Source organism: Phodopus roborovskii, unplaced genomic scaffold (assembly GCF_943737965.1).
Source record: "Phodopus roborovskii unplaced genomic scaffold, PHOROB, whole genome shotgun sequence".
NCBI classification, from domain to species: domain Eukaryota; kingdom Metazoa; phylum Chordata; class Mammalia; order Rodentia; family Cricetidae; genus Phodopus; species Phodopus roborovskii.
In genome coordinates this window covers 3,368,349-3,387,500 of record NW_026126485.1, presented here as the reverse complement: position 1 = coordinate 3,387,500, position 19,152 = coordinate 3,368,349, and positions in this window count along the sequence as shown.

Genomic DNA, 19,152 nt, shown 5'->3' with positions numbered 1-19,152 from the left:
TGACCAAGAAAGGAAAATTAAAATGATCAATATTAGCATCTAGAGATACCACTCAGGAATATCTTAATGCATTTTTCCAAATTTGTGTGTGTATGTATGTATGTATGTATATATATATATACATACATACATTCAGTTACTTTTTGGACATTTAACTAAGCATTAACAGGGATAATTTTCTTGCCTTGGTTTTACAAGCCATGGGCTTCAGTTAAGGAAAAATCTTAGTTGCAGTTTATTTTACAAAGCATGTGTGAGTATTTTTGTTTTTTGTTTTTGTTTTTTTAAAGTGTCATGAATCCCAGGCTGGCCCTAAACTCCTTAAGGGTGGCCTTGAATGTCTACTCTTCTGCCTCTGTCTCCTCAATCTGGGATTATAGGAATATGCCACCCAATCAGGTTCCTTGGTGTGTTTAGATTGGAAGAGATGAAGGAGGATGAGAAAAACACACTAGCTTTCCCTGTAGGGGCCCTTGTACTTTACAAAGGGCTTGTTGCCTAAGAACTTTGGAGTCTACAAGGTGTTTTTCTCTCTCTTTTTTTCAATGATTAATAGAAGATTCATTTATTCTAGAATACAGTCATTCTTGCCAAACTTAATAGGAGAAGGTGAAATGTTTGGTCAATTTTCCTTCCCAGAGAAGTCTTGCCTTCTCTCTCTGTATGTTTTGAAAACATAATATAGTACCAGGAAACAAGGGCCTAATTCCCAGCACAGATCCTCAAAGCAAGGTCTCAGGAGTGAGTCTGAGATTGAGATAAACCTTTACTGATCTTGCATAGGTCTAACTAATCAAAGCAGGACCTTTGATGTGCTCTGGGTGTTTCGGGAGGTTATATTGAAGCGGATACTCCCATTTAAGCTGGGTCCTTATGCTGGATCACTCAACTTCTCTCTCTCTCTCTCTCTCTCTCTCTCTCTATATATATATATATATATATATATATATATATATATATATATGAAAATTTTTCTTATTTTACATATCAATCCCAGTTCCCTCTCCCTCCCTCCCATGCCCCCTGACTCCCTCCCATCCCATCCCACCCCCTCTCCACTCCACAGGGAGGGCGATGCCCTTCAGGAGAGATCATCAAAATCTGTCATCGACTTGCATCTTCTGAGTCTCTGAGTCTCCCAAGAGACAGTCCAGGGTACTAGGGAGAGCTTGGCATCTTGGCTTTTCACATACATGTGCACCTGTACGACTCTAAAGGGTGCATGCTTTCTCTTTTCTTCTTTAGGACTGACCAGCTAACTACTATGTCCAGGGTTTACCCAAAACCACCATGGAATCCACAAAAGCAAAAAGCCTTTATTCAAGCTTGAGCTGTCTGACACAGCGTTTGAGAACAGAGAGTGCCCAACCCAGGTGGTATAGGGTTTGTATCATAGCAGAGGTTGGGGTGAGGGATTTTTAAGGTTCAGGATATCTGATGGGCTGACATTGTCTAGGGATATCTTGGAGAAAAGAGATGGGTGTGTATCAGGCCAAGGGATATCAGGTGATCTTATTTACAATGGTTGGAACTTTAGGAATTTCCTTTGGAACCGTAGGTACTTTCCCTCTATACTATCCTTTCCTGGGTGGTGCTCAGGTGGTCCCAGCTTATGGTCTCTCCTGGAGTTAGGTGGTACCCCAGGGTAAATTGAAACTTTAGGCCAACTTTCTGGTTGGTCTCCACTGAGCCTTGGCATGGCAGCAGTGTGTACCAAGTTGCCTTGGACTCCACACTAACACAGGGCCTAGCATATGGAAAACATTGATATATGTTAGCAAGTGAACGGACAAATAACAATAATGTCTTGACAGGCATAGTGGCTCATACCCATAATCCCAGCCCTTGGAAGGCAGAGATGGGCAGTGTGAGTGTGAGGCTAGCTTGATCTAAATAGTGAATTCCAAATCAGCCAGAGCTACATAAGTCCTGTCTTTAAATAAAAAGGAACCGTGCAGTGTATTTGTGTATTTCCCATCAAACATGGATTCAGGAGGCCTCCTCATCATTCAGCTGGTTTCAGACACCCTGTTACCTTGGTGTATTGTTAGTTTTTCTCCTTGTGACTGACAAAGTACCCAGCAGGAGCAACCTCTGAGAAGCGGGGCTCACTGTGTCTCAGGGTCCAAAGGGAGCAGGCCATCATGGGGGGAAGCACAGCCACTGGAAAAGCCCTTTATGTCAGGGCAGGAGCTTGCTTGCTCACATCTTGGCTGATGTTTCCTGAACTTAGCCTCAAAGACAAACAAATGCCTGTTATCCTGATAGGCCATGAGCAACAGGGGAAGAAATTCTTCCGTGCAAGCCTAGCTTGGTGAACCAATGACTTTCATTAGGGCTACTTAGAAGATGGGTGAGAGGTTATTTTACAGTAGTGTGAGCAACATACAAGAGACTAGACCACTGGAGAACACCTCTCCCTCCCAGCAACTGTAACTACTCACAGGGAGGTGTGGGGCCATGTGAGCCTGCCTCTTACCTCCACTCCAGGATGGAATGTTAATGGGCCAAACTTGTTTGGGGACCTGCGGGGAGTTCAAGAATGCAATGGTGGCATTATGGCCAGAGGACAGCGTTCCACAACAGCAGGTCTCACAAACAGGTCTCCAGCTGGAGTCAGATTCTGAGCATCATCTCCAAAGGCCTGCCTCAGTGGTCTGCTGCTGCTAGGCAAGTTCAGAGAAGGATCAAAGAGTGTTTGACCTTGAGCCCAGATGCAGGACAATGTCCTGCTCATCCTGACTTACTGGTATGTGCTAAGAACCAATGTCCCAGGGGGCTGTAAATGTTTGATCTTCAGCTCTACCCAGGGCTGAGGAATCCTGCTCACAGAGGTTGCCAGTTTCTTCACTGAGTATTCCAAGGCTGACTGAAAACTACTGACATTGTGTTACTGAAGGCCAAAGTGAGTACATTTGGCTCACAGGGTTCCTCTGAACATTAATTTTCCTGAAAGCCAGGACCCACCTAATTTTTCAGTTTTTACACTGAAGTGGCAATATATTCAGGAGAAACAGTTTCTGTTTCGCTTGATTGCCAGCCCCCTGCTCCTGGACTCGGGGAGCACTTTAAGCCTGGCCTGTTGCAGGGCCTTTCCTACCTCTGCATCTGGATCCCGGTGGGAGTTTGGAGCAGAGCTGAGGACCTACCTAACGGAACAGGGAGCCTTGGGGTAGGATGGGGGAGAGGCCGGGTGGGGTGGGGGGGCAAAGACTTCAGTTGCTGTAGTCTGGTAAAGCCAGTTTAAGTGTCCTATCCTAGAGTCCTAGCTTCAAAAGGTTTGAGCTGTTTTCAGTGTGAGCAATGCAGATAGTGGATGGAGGCCCCTGTACAGGGCCATCTAACTTCTGGTTATATTTCTTAGGACTACAACGTTTGTGTCTTTTTTCTTAGACCATTTTAGCAAAATTGTCTTCAGTGGCACAGCCTGTATGTAGTTGGGGCTGTTGTTTCTTGAAGGTGGTTCTAGGATTGCAGGAGGGTGGCAAAAAGGTGGAACCTGGCGCCATCTGCTGGAATTTTATGTTTTCTCATCATTTGGATGACAGAAACTTGAGTGGATTCTGAAAGCCTTTTCTAAGGAGAAATGTAGTAAAGGTAATTTTAACGAAGTACTATTTAGAGCCTGGAGGGGGTGTGTACCTGTGATCCCAACGCTGGAGAACGACAAGTTCCAAGCATTGTCACTTAGACCATGTAGTCCATACTGACCCTGAGACCCTGCCTCAATGTGCATATGTATGTATGTATGTATGTATGTACGTACACACACACACACACACACACACACACACACACACACACACACACACAAAGGGCCTGGGGAGATGTCCAAGTTGGTAAAGGTCTTGCCTTGCAGGAACACAGATCTGAGGTTGGTCTCTAGAGCATGTGTAAAAACCTGGACATAGTGGCCTGCATTTGTTTTTGTTTTTTTATTATTTTTTTTATTATTTTACATATCGATCCCAGTTCCTTCTCCCTCCCTCCCATGCCCCCGACCCCCCTTCCATCCCACCCTCCCCAACTTCACAGAGAGGGTGATGCCTTCCAGGAGGGATCATCAAAACCTGTCAAGTCATTTGGAGTAGGAACTAGGCCCTCCCTTCTTCTGCCTCTAGGTTAAGGGAGTATCCCTCCATGGGGAATGTGCTCCCAAAGTCCTTTCATGCACCAGGGATACATCCTAGTTCCACTGTCGGAGGTCCCTTAGCCTGCCCAGGGTGGTCTGTATTTGTAATCGCAGTGCTAGACTGGCAGAAAGGGGTGATCCCTGGAGCTCACTGGTCAGCTAGCCTGGGCTAATTAGTAGGCTCCAGGTTCCATTGAGAGAGCCTGCCTCAAAACAGGTAAAAGCTCCTGAGGAACCACACCTGAGGTTGTCCTCGGGCCTTCAACTAGACATAAAACATGTGTACCCCCCACATGAGCACTATTTAAACACTAAAGAATGCACCAAATCTACTATTTGCAAAAATGGCCAATTAGGGGAATGGAGAGATGGCTCAGCAGTTAAGAGCACGAGCTGCTCTTCCACAGGATTCTGGTTCAATTCCCAGCACCCATATGGCAGCTCACAACTGTCTATAGCTCCTGTCCCAGGGGATCTGACACCCTCACACAGTCATGTATGTAGGCAAACCACCAAATCACATAAAATACAAATAAAAAAATGATCAATTAAATTTTTAAGATTTTTTTTCCTTGCAGTGCTGAGGTGTGAACCCAGAATCTTCTGCATGCTAAGCAAGTATACTATCACTGAGCCACAGCCTCTGTATGCCAAATGCTTTCATTTTTAACTTGACTTCTTCCACTCAGGACTTCTGATGGCATGGGGTGACATTTGGACTTTCTAATCATAGGAAAGTGGCAGGCAACCATACTCCACACTCTGAACTTTTGTCTTTTCCTGTGCCAGCAACACTGGGTGAGAGTCACCCCAAGACGTCCAGGAAACAATGGGACACTCCTGAGGGCAGAGCACTAAGTCAGCCAGCTAAGTGGATTAGTGTGTTGCATGTATTTTCAGCTGATGAAATTCTCATCTTACAATGGGTTTGTGGGATGATGCTCTACTGTAAGTCTAAGTCAAGGCACACCTGCCCTACTGCACAGTGAAAGAGCCCAAGAGAAGAGAAGGGACAGCAAGCAGCACATCTGTGCAAGTCCACATGACAAGACCCTAACAGCTCTTTTTCCAGCAGGAACCCAAGATGGAGGCTGCACCAGAGAAGGGACAGAGAAAGCAAAGACAATTTGCAGAGTTGAAGGTGAAATATCTTTGGAAGAAGTTTGGCCTAAAGATGTTTCAAAAGGCAAGGAGGAAGCCAAAGCACTGTCACATGGAATCTACAGGCAGACATGCAGGACTGAGATCTGAATGGCTGGGAATGCAAGAAAAGCTGGAAACGTCTATGTCCCCACAGAACTGAAATTGGTGTTTTTCATCAGAATCTGAGGTATCACTGGTTTGAGCCACAAAGTACTGAAGCCTCTCTGAGTGTGGTAGATCTTCAGTTGGGTCTTTAAGCTCAACGAGGCTTTAATTAATAGACCAATATTGTTACATTTGCTACCATATAGTTTCCTCCATATTGAAACATTCCATTCCTCAGGGAAGCACCTTAAAACAGAAATGTAAACAATTCGAAATAGTTTGTTCCTGAAACCAACCAGATTCACTAGACACTTTCCTGCCAGAGTGAGCAAAAAAACTGAGAGTTCCTATCAGGCAAGCCAAACTGCAAAGAATCATCTGAGACTAGGCCTGGATGAAGCAGAAAACTGGCAAGCTTTAGGACAGTTTAGACCCCCCGAGTCACTTGCAAAGGGCACTCTTCAATGTGTTGTACTGTTTCCCAGCTTCTATGAGCTGTCACTCATGCTTGGGTGGGCTTTGGTGATACAGTTGTCTCTCAGTAAGTTCTGCTCCTGTAAGAAACCCCACTGTGTTGATTTCGATAAGAATAGTCCCCATAGGTTCATAGATTTCAATGCTTGGTCACCAGGGAGTGGCACTATTAAAAAGGGGTGTGGCCTTGGAGTGAGTGCAACCTTGTTGGAAGATGTGTGTCAATGGGCATGCGCTTTGAGATTTCAAGAGCTCAAACCAGGCCCAGTGTCTTGGTCTCTTCCTGCTGCCTGCCAATCTGAATGTAGAACCCTTAAATACCTCTCCATCACCACATCTGCCTATATGCCATCATGCTTCCCATAACAATGATATAGGACTAAACCTCTGAAAATAAGCAAGGGCCAATTAAATACCTCCCTTTATAAGAGTTGTCATGGTCATGTGTATCTTCACAGCAACAGAAACCCCAAGACACCCATATTCCTGTAAGTAACCCTAATAAAACTCATTGGTTCACCAAACTGGACTTTGGTGGTTGTCATCTGTACTTTGGTCCATCGTGGGCTCCTTCTCCAGGCTGAGTAGATGTCTGTGTGCTGAGTCTCCCTCAGGAGAAATTTTGTCACACAACATTGCATAGGGGTACCCCAATCTGAAGTCAGCAAGTAGACTCACCTACAAGTGCAGCTATGGTAAAAATCAGTGAGAAGCAAATTGCCTTGACAGACTGCCTTGATTGCTCAATCTCTTGGTAAACACAGCATCATCAGCATGGAGGATCTGATTAATGAAATCTGTACAGCTAGAAAGCCCTTCAAGGGGGTGAATAACTTCCTGGAGTTATCCATGAAATTCTCCTCTTCTCCATGAGGTGGAATGAAGAAAAAGACAACTCATTTAGTAGAGATGCTGGCAACAGGGAAGACCAGGCAACAGGCTTATTAGACACACCAACTAAGGTTGGTTGCCTATGGTATTTTTGTATATGATTAGTTGATAAACAGTGATTGCTTGGCAAAAAAGAAAAAAAAAGATTCTTAACACCTTATATCATTAAGAAAATACAAATCGAAATACCCTAATCCTAGCACTCTGGAGGCTGAAGCAAAAGATTGCTGAGTGTACAAAGCTAGTCTGGGTTAATTTGAGAGTTCCAAGATAGCCTGGGCTAGATGGAACCTACTCATGAATCCCCAGAACGCATGTAACAAAGCTAGACATGGATATACAAACCTGTACCCCCAGTGAGGGAGCAGACACGGGCAGACCCCAGTTGTCCACTGACCAGCCAGTCTGATTAGACCCATAAGCTTCCAGTTCACTGAGACCCTGCCTCAAAGGAATAACGTAGACAATATACAATGTGCAATAGAGGAAGACACATAATGTCATCCTTTGATCTTTGCATGTGCATACAACACACACATACACAAATGCACAACCATATAGAATATAATAAACCAAAACCAGAGCAAGACTCCACATGAAATGGAAATAGGTGCAATGAGAAAGACATAATCACAACCACATGCCCCAAGGATGTAGAGTGTCTGCAGCTCCCAAGCATCACCAACAGTAAAGGACCATAGTACACTTACTACAGCCAACAGTTGAACATTTCCTTGTAAAGTTCAACCAACCTACACTATTTGCACAGCTCAGCAACCTTCCTCCTAGATATTTGCCCAAAAGAAAAAGAAAATACATATGTTCACACAGAATGTGTGCACAGACATTTATAGCAGTTTTATCTGTGACAGCAGAAACTGGAAATGGCTCAAATGTCCATCAACTTGTGAACTGATAAACAAATATTTGCACATCCAAATTATAAAATATAGTATGTAGCAATTAAACAGTAGAATGAGTTCCAGGCATATATTGTTATATAGCAAGGAAGAATCTAAAACAATGCTCAGTGAAAGTCAGACTCCAAAAACACCATGCAAAATTCCAAGTACTTGAAACTCTGGGGGTAAAATTGCAGTGACAGAAATCAGATCCCTGGCTGTCAGCACAAGGGTTGCAGTGAGGGCTGACTATTTGGGAATGAGTGATTAAATCATTCCAAATCATGATGACAGTGGTGGTCACACAATTGTGCACTTTTGTTAAAATTTGGGAATTCACATTCTCAAAGTTGGTGTATTTTACTGCATATAAACTGCACAACAATAAAGCTGATTTTAAGGAGAGCTTCTAAAAGGAGTCGGAAAGTGGGACAAGGGGCAGAGCTCCACAGACTCAGGGTGTGTGCTGTGCTTGCATGAAGCCTACACTCAGTGCCCAACACGGGGTTGGGAGTGGGGGTGGGGGGGCAAAGGAATAGGAAGAGGAGGAGGTAGAAGCTGAAGAAAAGAAAGAGGGGGGAGAGGGGAAAGAGCAGTAGGAAGGGGGAGGGGAAGTCTGCCCTAGAAACTTACTGGAAAAATTACATACAGAATTGCCCCCATGTGTCTGTGTCCACATTTAGACAGTTAAAGCAATAATCTCTGGGTTTCAACAGCATTGGGTTCTGTCTTTTTTTTTTTTTTTTTTTTTTTTTTCATTTTTTAAAAAAGAAATGTGTACTGGATCCCCTGGAACTGGAGTTACAGACAGTTGTGAGCTACCGCCCCTGTGCTGGGAATTGAAGCTGGGTCCTCTGGAAGAACAGCCAGAGCTCTTAAGCACTGAGCCATTTCACCAGCCCCAGGTTCTGGCTTCTTACTCTTAGTTTTCTAAACCATCAGTCTAGAAAATAACAATAGCATAACATAAAATAACAGCATACAAGACTGCCGCCAACTAACAATTTGAGCTTCCATGGAAAGGCTACCATAAATGCCCCTTCCTAGAGAGTGAGATCAACAACTAACTTATCCATGGAGCCCTCAACTAATGCCTGTTGGAAACAGGAGCAAACACCCATACATAAACACTGAGTCGAAGTAGAACCCAGATGCAGATGGAGAGGACAAGACCAGGCGGCAGAAACACATACAGACAGCTTACCTGAACAAGGAGGAGCAAACGGACCCCCAGACTGATAGCTGGGAAGCCAGCATGGGACTGACTCAGGCCCCCCAGAATATGGGTCTCAGCCAGAAGAACTGAGCAGTCTAAGGGACCTCAGACAATGGAGCCAGGATGTATCCCTGGTGCACAAAAGGACCTTGTGAACACATCCCCCATGGAGGGATAACTGCCTTAATCTAGAGACAGGAGAGAAGCCCTAGTCCCTACTTCACATGACCTTTCAGATCTACATGACCCCAACTGGATGGCATTCCCCTACATATGGAATCAGGGTGGGGGGGAGGGAGGGAGGGTGGTTAGGGTGCATGTGAGAGGGCAGAGAGGGTAAAAGGGAGGGAGGGAGAGGGAACTGGGATTGACATGTAAAATAATAAATTAAATAAAAAAATGCTTTGACTCCAAAATTTAAGTTCAAGGACAAGTTACTGGGGGAAAGGATTTCTAGTTTTGTTTCCACAGAAAATGAAAAGCTGTGGATTCCTTCCGGACTAATGCGGTTTGATCAAGCCAGACTGTCTGAAACAGAGTACCAGGTGATCCTACATTCAAAACAGCTGGACAAAGCAGCCTTACCGACTACAGCCAGGATTTCTGCATCTTCTTCGAATCCCCCATGACAGCACCCCTTACCAGCAGGAAGTAGTTGGGAAAGAACGACGCCCAAATTCCCAAATATTGTCTATAAATGTTTGTTTTCATTTAAATGGACTTGGTTATATAAAATAAATAAAATAAAATAACAGCAATAAATCCAGGCTGCCAGAGGGCTGGTGGTGTTGGTCACTCCTTGAGTGCATCCACTGTCTTTCTAAAGGGGCTCCCTTCTCTTTGGAGAAGGGGGCACTCAGGAGAATTGCTGACACACTGATTTCAAGGTGTCATCCACAGTGTATATTAAAATTTAATGCACAAGCCTTTCCCCTTAGCAACCCACTTCTATGAAGACGCTCCAAGCCAGGCATATGGTATACACATCTGTAATCCCAATACTTGGGAAATAGAAGAAGAAGGACTGTGGCAAGTGGCAGATCTCCTTTTACCTGTTCCCAATTGGGGATGTGTAAGCCTCCAGAGTGCATAAACCAGAGACTATGTTTCTCTAATATGGCAATGAATTCTTTAGCTGTCTTAGTTTTAATCCTAGTGCCCTGTCTTTTCAATAGGGCCACTAATTGCCCACTGAGAATTTACTTAGAATTACTGGCAATACACCCTCATTCACTTACTTGGCCTCTGAGGGTGATCCTCCCCCCCCCATCTTGGTGGGACCTCCACTTGTAGCACCTGCGCTACAATCTGTTCCACTAATTGGGCGAAGGCCTAGAAATTTAAATAAAGACAAGACATAGCCAGCCATTCATTCAACAGGAATGCCGAAAGCCATTTATTGAGGGGAAGGTGCAGGCTCATACACTGACCCACAGCACAGTGGAAAACAATCAAGGGTCAAGTATGCAAGTTCTTGGGTTTAGTTCCTCCCCAGCAGATATGTGTTAACAAATCAATAAGAGTACCAAGAACTACTCTGGTGCAAGATGTTCCAGCCAACAGCTTCAGGCTTGCTCAAGGTGCCTCAAGGGTCCATGCAGGGCCCTACAGAAAGTAGTTCAAGATCTCTATCGCCCTCCTGTGGTTGGACCCCTGACCAGCCTCCTGCAAGGGTAGGGGAAGCCTGGAACAGAGGCAGCTGCCTCACCTGGAACAAGCTCCCTTTGCTTCTAGTAAGAGAAACAAACCTGCAGCCCTTGCTGCGGTTTGGATCCCTGTCACAACAGCAGCAGATTTTCAGAGGGAAGTCACCCCATGATTGTAGCTTTAACAAACACCATAACATACAACTCCTGCTCCCTGTGTGCTCAGCTCTGTTTTGGGCCTCTCCTATCAACAACTTGTTTGATAGCACCCTCACAGAGGACTAAACAGAATGAGGAGGGCCTCAACAGGCCCAAGGTCATACCCTGGAGAACCACAGAGCTGGGACAAGCACATAGGGAGTGGCCTCCAGAGCCTGTGTACTTCCCACAACATCCTCAGAAAATGTCTGGGGAGGTTCAAGGTTCACATTACATAGGGAGTGGGGGTGGTAGGGAAAGAGCAGAAAATCTTTCTCTTTTTACATATACATTTCTGGATGTTGTCTGGTTTGTTGATTGGTTTTTGTTTGTTAACAGCCTACCTGTTGCAGAATGTTTGTTTAACCATGCAAAGATGTGTTGCATTTGTTTAACTTTGTAAAGCTGTGTTGCTGTTTTACCTTGCCTGCCTAAGGCACCTGATTGGTCTAATAAAAAGCTGAATAGCCAATAGTGAGGAAGGAGGTATAGGCAGGAAAGAAAAGAGGACACCAGCCAGACACAGAGGTAACAGGAAATTAGGACATACAGAATGGAAAGTAAGGAACCCTGAGGCAAAATGTAGATGAACGGAAACAGGTTAAATTAAGTTATAAGAGCTAGTAGACAAGCATAAGCTAAGGTTGAGATTCATAATTTGTGAACTGGTTTGTGGTCCAAAGAAAATGCCAACTATACCAGACACTATTTTATCATTTGACAAATGGAAGTCCATTTATTTTTGTAGTCTACTTTGTTGTTGCTGGGGTTGGGAGTTGAAACAGCGTCTAGTGTAGCCCAGGCTGGCTGAGGATGACCTTGACCGTCTGTCTGTTCCTCTGGCCTCCACTTCCCAACTAATGGGATTACAGGTATGCCTCACTATGCCCAATTTATTTGGCCTCTCTGGTGCTGAGTTCCCAGGCCTGTGTTCCTAGGTCTGGATTCATTTACATACTCATATGAAAAACAAATATAAGACTGGACACAGGGGCACACACAGAGGTAGTTCAAGGCCAGTCTGGGCTATACAATGAGACCATGTTTCAAAATGCAAGGGAGAAGAGAAGACAAGGAAGAAAGGGAGTGAAGAGGGGGTAGAAGGTGAGAGGGAAGGGGGTGCAAAGGAAAGAAAGGAAAGAACATTTGCTTAAAATAACAATTTAAAACTCATGCTCACCTGACTGGCAGGTCCGAGGCTGCAGAGGGTGGACTGGAGCAGTATAGAACGAAAAAACGTCCCACACATGGGCTGAGGAGCCAACTGCTACAGTGTTCTCTAAACAGTGGCTTGTTCTGTCTAAAAATATCTCCATTGCAAACCCAGAAAGATCCTTCAGTCACTTATCTCCAGAGGGGGGTCCCAGGCATACAGTTCTCTGACACGTGTAAGTGTTTGTGCTCTAGTCCCTGGTAAAGGAACCCAGTTGTCTCTCCGACTCCATGTTTCAATCTAGGGCCCACAGCACAGAAATAAATTTGAGCCAAATGAGCAAATGGGTTTTCCCACTGGATAGAAGTGACCTGATGTCACATAGCTTCCTAGTCCACCACAACAAGTAGGCCATCTGTCCATTTCTGAGCTTCCAGGTTGGAAGGACAGGCATGGATGTGCCCCCATAGAACTCTCCTTCTTCCCCCCCCCACACACATGCATGCACGCACACACGCAGGCACGCGCGCACGCATGCGCACACACACACACACACACACACACAGAGAGAGAGAGAGAGACAGAGAGAGAGAACCACTGGGGACTAAGGATGTGGTGGTTCAGTTGGTAAGGTAGTTTTCATAGCACTCATGAAGCTGTGGGTTCAATCCCCAGCATGCATGAACAGGTGTGATGGTACATATCTGTTATCCCAGCACTCAGGAGGTGAATTCAGGAGTATCATCCTTGGCTACATAGTGAGTTTGAGGCCAACTTGGGCTGTATGAATTCTTGTATCAGAAGATAATACATATTTTTTAAAAAGCTGGTTGTGGTAGCACACAACTGTAATCCCAGCGCTAAGTTTGAGTCAGTAGGTTCATTCCTGAGAGAGGCCAGCATTGGCTAGGCCACAGAATTTCTGGTCACCTTGCACTACATTGTAGGAGCGCTATTGCTGAGCTACACTACATCCTTACCCCTAAGTTTGAATATAGTTATTTTATTTACTTTGAGGCAAGTTCCTACTGTCCTCTGAGCATAATAGCTCATAATAGCATCACAGCATCTTAGCCAGAACAACCATAATTACCACCAATGTCAAACATGCTGTTGTTTCTTCACAGAAGGAAGTAGAAGGATCATAGCCCCTCACCCGAGAGTCTAGTTACTCTTTCCTGTACAGCCCAAAGCCCTATCCAGCTGTATCTAATTCTGCCCCAGCTGCCTGTGACCTGTGAGACAAAGTAGGATGAGGAAGGTTAGCTGAAGTGAAGTTCTGTCTTTGGGGAAGTTATCATCCATGCTCCTGTAAAGAAGTCTAATAAACTCACTGGTTCAGTAACCTGGGTGTGGCTGGAATTGTTCCTTTAATCTGTGGCTAGCACCTTGTCTGGGTAAGAATGACTTTCCCCAGGAAAAGTTAGCAGACACCTATAGAATAGAGCTTGTGGAGTGAATTTGCAGTCTTCGCTTTGTAAGGACTGGGAAAGAGGCCCACATCAGCTGTCCTCACTTTGATCTTGGTCTTTGGGAGCTATGAAAAGTGAAGTGTTCTGGGGTACACTGCTGCTGCTGTAGTATGAGGCTTGTATGGTCAAACCTGCCTTCCCAAGGGAGTAAGCAAAGGAAGTATTAATCCAGGGAACACCTGAGCAAGGTTTATAGACACTAGGAGGAGGTCTGTGAATGAAAAAGACCCAGAAGAGAAGGGCATCCTGGGAGAAGGAAGGGCATGATGGGAGGATGGGAGACAGAAGGCTGGGGACAGGGCAGGTGGAGCAGATTGGCTGGAGCAGGAAATGGGAGGGGGGAGGAGAGGCAAAGCAGGGCCTGGTACCTCCAGGCAGAGCTGGCCCTCTGCAGCCACAGGCTCCCAGCAAGCTGTTGTGGTCTGTGAGAAAGCTTTTACTCACCTAAGGTAAAACTGTTAAAAAGTACACATATTATCGTTGTGTACTATATATAATTACACATTCTCTTTATAAAATCACACCATTACAGATATAATTATTACACATACATACATAATTTATATAAAGTGAGGGAGGGACAAGCCTATATATATATAGTTAAAAAGGACCCTGACTCTGATGTCATTTCTCTTTTGGAATTCAGCTGTCCTATTTTTAGAAGATGAGAACAGTAAGTTATAGAGTGTGGTAGTGCATGACTGTACTTCTAGCACTTGGGAGACAGAGAGGCAAAACAATCTCCCCAAGTTCAAAGCTAGCTTGGTCTTCATAATGAAAAGCCCCTTTTACTTAAAAGAATTTTTGTTTGTTTGTTTTTCAAGACAGGGTTTCTCTGTATAACAGGCTGTTCTGGAACTAGCTGTATAGACCAAGCTGGCCTTGAATTCACAGAGCTTCGCCCAATTAAAGGTGTATGCCACCACTGCCCAGCTTACTTTTTAAAAAAAATTTAAGGAAGTTGTAACATCTCTTTTTGGTGTCCCTCTTCCCCCTTAAAATTTCAAGGCCTAGAAATTCCCAAGTTCTCATAATATTATAACAGATAACCTGGGAACCAGATTTTCACATCTGACAAGTCCCCAACAGTGTTCGGAGGGATGGGTGGGCCAGAATTGGGAGCACACACTGGGTGAGGACACACTAGAACTTTCTTCCCCCACTATACTCCGATTTGGCATGTTTTTCTTACCTCAGGACAGGACCCCCAAGGCAGGAACCTGGAGGCAGGAACTGAAGCAGAGGCTATGGAGGGATGGTGGTTCCCTCTGTTGTACAACCAATGCCCACCAGGGGCTGGGCCTCCCACATCATTAGTCAAGACAATGTGGCCAGTATGTGGGTGGTCTTTAGGTTTCTGTGAGTTCCGGGCCAGCCAAGGTAGGAGAGAGAGACTCAAGACTTTCCTACAGTGAATCTAATGGAGGCAGTTTCTCCATTGAAATTCCCTCTTCTCAGACATTCAAGCTAGCCAGCAATAGGGAGGCAGAGGCAGGTAAATCTCTGTGAGCTCAAGGCCAGCCTGGTTTACACAAAGAGTGAGTTACAGGACTGTCTCAAGAAACAAACAAACAAACAAAAAATCATAAATAAATAAATAACTTGACAAAAACTAACCAGGACAGACTTTGTGGGCAGTGGTGCCATATGCCTTGAATTCCAGTACTCGGGAGGCAGAGGCAGGTGGATCTCTGTGAGTTCGAGACCAGTCTGGTCTACAAGATCGAGTTCTAGGACAGCCTCCAAAGCCACAGAGAAACCCTGTCTCGACCCCCCCCCCCAAAAAAAAAGAATGGTAAGCAGTGTGGGCAGAAGACAAGTGGCCTCCAAGCCTACAACCCATTCCCAAGGTGAGGGATCCAGTCCCCAGAGATAGTTAATTCTTTCCAGGGTCCTGCCACCCACCCACCTGGCCCTGCCTCTTAAAGTCACAACACTCCATCTTAGTCGTCTGCTGGGCCCCTGGGTGAGTGAGGACATCTCACAGTCAAATGTTCACCTGTTTTATTTGCTGAGACCAGAGGGCAACAAATGATAGTCTATAGGCCAGATGTCACCTGCAAATGTTTATACATTTTAAATGGGAAAACCACTGCTCTGCTGAGAAAAGTTATTAGAAGGGTACAGCATTTTGTCTTATGACCCACAAAGCCTAAACATTTCCATCTGGCTGGCCCTTTATACAAAAGGTTTTCATCCCTGCTGGAAACAATGCCTAACACGCGGTTGGTCTGAGTGAATGAAGGAACTGGATAAGTGAGTGCTTCCTCAAGTTCCATTCAAAGAGCTGGGGGTGGCTCCAGGTAGAATTTGGTTTTCAGACGCATATTCACCAAAGGGTCCGAGAATACTTGGGGGTCAGGGGTGGGGGCGGATACAGAATCAGGACCAAGTGGCCAGAAGAACAAAGAGGAGCTGACGGGAACTGGGGGTGGGGGAAGGGAAGCTGGCAGAAGAAGGGGACAGAGCTCACTGTGGAGCAAGGCAGGTTGTTGCATTCCAACACAGCAGCATTAGCTTAAGGCCTTCCTCCCTTCTCAGCTGTCAACCAGGCATCTTCCTAGAAACCGAGTTTACAGTAAAAGGACGAGTCCTAACCCCAAACCCTTACGTAACCCTAGTGGCTCCTGGTTTTATCTTATCAGATTGTAATACCATGTAAGTGGCCTCTGAAGGCCACTCTCTAATCTCAGTTTTCGAAAAGAGAAACAGATGGAGGAGGGGAGGGCCCCTTTGGAACCTGTTGAACAACAAAATTCCAAACGCTTCCAAAACCCTCTACACAGCCACCAGGGAACCAAGAAGTGAGATTCCTGTGAGAAACCCACACTCACACCCTTACCATTCTTCTCCGAATGCCTTTCTATTTTTAATAAACTCCAGTTCTTTACACCAGCTCATCCAGAGTTTTTTTTTTTTTTTTTTTTTTTTTTTTTTAGGCTGGTTGGCCCATATGACCAAGGATCCAGTTATTGCCTGAGTAGAGGTATCTGAAAAAAAGAACTGCAGAGGGCAGGCAAGTGATAGCAGGAAGCAGATCTCCACCCTGTGTTGACATTGACACAGCCAGATGCTACCTCTGCAGTGCACACCCTGGTCCTCTGGGGGGGGGGGGGGTGAGAGAGAGGACAGCACCTTGTAAACCAGCTGGGCAGGAGCCATGGTCTAGTCCCTGACTTGTCAAAGCCCAAGGCTTCTAACAACACACACTAGTTTTAGTAATCTACTAAAGCCACCTCTTGAATCCCTTGTTTTGCTTGTTGAGACAAGGTTTCATGCAGCCTAAGCTGGCTTCGAATCCTTCTAAGTGGTCAAGGATAACCTTGGCCTCCTGTCATGTCTTTACCTCCCATATGCTGGGATTACAGATCTATAACACCATATCTGACCTATTAAGTTATTAAACAGTTAACTCTTTCATTGTGCACATAGTGTCCTATAGATAGGACATGGATCCTTGGCCAAAGAGAGAGAGAAAAAAATCACATGAGACATCTAGAGAAAAAGATCACACTATTATAAACAATTTGGTTGTTTTGGCCTAGGCTGGCATTGAAAACAGCATGAAGTTGAGGATGGCACTGAACTCCTGACCCCTGTCTCTACCTCCTGAGTTCTGGAATTATAGGTGTGTACCAACACACCTGGCCTTTATACATATTTGGAAAATGTTTAGAGCAGTTTGTGAAGTTTCTATGATGATGATTATAAGAAACATCTGGGACTATAACTCCTAAAGGAACAAGGACACAGCCCACAGTGTCCTGGCGGAAGACCCAGAAGCAGAATCACATCTCCCAGGGACTGGGTAATGTGAAGTGAGTGCAGAGCTATAAATAGTGACAGCCAGTTTATACTACAGGCTGATGAAGCAAGGGACCATAAACATTCATAAATAGAGCATGGCTGTTAGCTATAAACACTGGACCAAATGTACCTACTGTGTAGACAGAGACAGGGGCCTCTGTTTAGGTTGGAGAACCCTCAATAGCTGTGGAAAGGCAAGATGGCATATCATTTTTTGGGGTCAGACAAAATAAGGTTTGAACCCTTGCTCTTTCACTAGCTGTATGAGGACAGGTGAGTTACCTTCTCCCTACAAATATGACTCCCCATATCTACCATGTGGCTCCTGACTGTAACAGCACCAGACTCTATGCTAGAGAGAACACCAAGCAGAAGCAAAAAAAAAAAAAAAAAAAAAAAATCCCACAAGCAGTATTTTCCTTCACTCTTTGTGTATCTGCTGGGCCATTATCCTGCCTTTCTCACCCAGGACATTGCCAGTTTCTCACAAAAGGGATTATGTATTCATAGCCATGGTATCTGACTCATAGTGCCTTCTCAGGAGATGTTGAGATAATCAGCCTCATGAAAACAACATGTTCAGATAATAAAGGTAACTCAGCATTGACTGGATTATGTGCTCAATGACTAGGTCCGTCTGATTTCAGGGATGACCTTTTCCATCCCTCATAACAACAATTCCTTGATTGTTCCTGCAAATATCCCAGTCAAATGAGAGTGATATAGAAACTTTGCAATCTTGTCCCGCTTGTGCAGCTTAGTTAGTGGGGGTGGGAGGATGCAGGAGGAGGCAGGCCCTGCTCCTACAGTCATCAAGAAGAATTCCACCAGCCAATGGGAGTTTCAGCAGCTGTCTGAGTACCAAAAAGGGAGAGAATCTGTGAGAGGGATAATCGCATTCCAGGCACTGAGTACAGCTTCGGGACAGCCCTGATGTGTGACAAGCTTGGGATGGGGATTGAAAGAAAAAAGAACAGTTGCAGGCAGACAAAGGCTGGTGGGCTCAGTTTCTTGGCCTTTAGTGGCTCTCAGTGGTGTAGGGGCTTATGGGTACTCTGTGCAGGTGAAACTAGGCCTCTGTATGAAGTTCTGTGACTGAAACAGGACAAGTTAAAGCCCAGGATCCCAGACATCAGCCGGGCTATGCATAGATGGCATAGAGTTGGTAGGAAGCTAGGAAGTATAGCTGGGCATATGGAAGGGATCAGAGAGCTGCACAACAGATCTGATAACAGACTGCTACACAGACATTTTAGTGACGGTAATAATGTAGCAGCACAGATACAACTTAACATAGATGTGTCCCAAAGCTGTGCTGAGTCCACCTGGTTAGACAAGGGACCCTGCCCGTTGGGGAATGGCGTCTGCCACCTGGGTGAAACCCAGGTCCCGTGAAAATCCTGATCCCGTTTCTGACACCAGATATATCTTTTTAAAGGTAAAAAAGGGAAAGGTAAAACCGCCAACCACCTCTCTCTGATAAGACCACATGGAAATACATAGAAATGAGTTAATAATTAAGACAGAGCTAGCCGATAAGAAACTATTACCTGGCCAACAGCATTATATCAAATACAGAGTCTTGATGTGTTAATTGGGGCTGGCACTGCGATGAGGCAAGACCAGGTGGCGGGCAGAAAAACCTTACTCCATACATAGATGTTAATGCTTTAAGTGCAGTGTAAACAACACAGGTGGAGATGCTTGACATGCATAAAGCCCTTGATGTGTATTAAGTCCCCACATTGCAAATAACATAATAAGCTAATAGCCAGCTGGATGAGGTGTAATTCCAGCCCTCAGGAGTCTGAGGCTAGTAGGTTGCCATGAACTAATGCCAGCCTGGACTGCGTAATGAGACCCTGTCTCAAAACAAAATAAGTTCCTGGCCAGACTGTTTGCCTAGTATGCCTAGCATGTGTGAAGAAGCCCTGGGTTTCATGCTGGGGAGGAGGTGTGTGTGTGCCTAAGCAGAACTGGAGAGAGAGGTCAACTGGGTAAGGTGCTTACTAT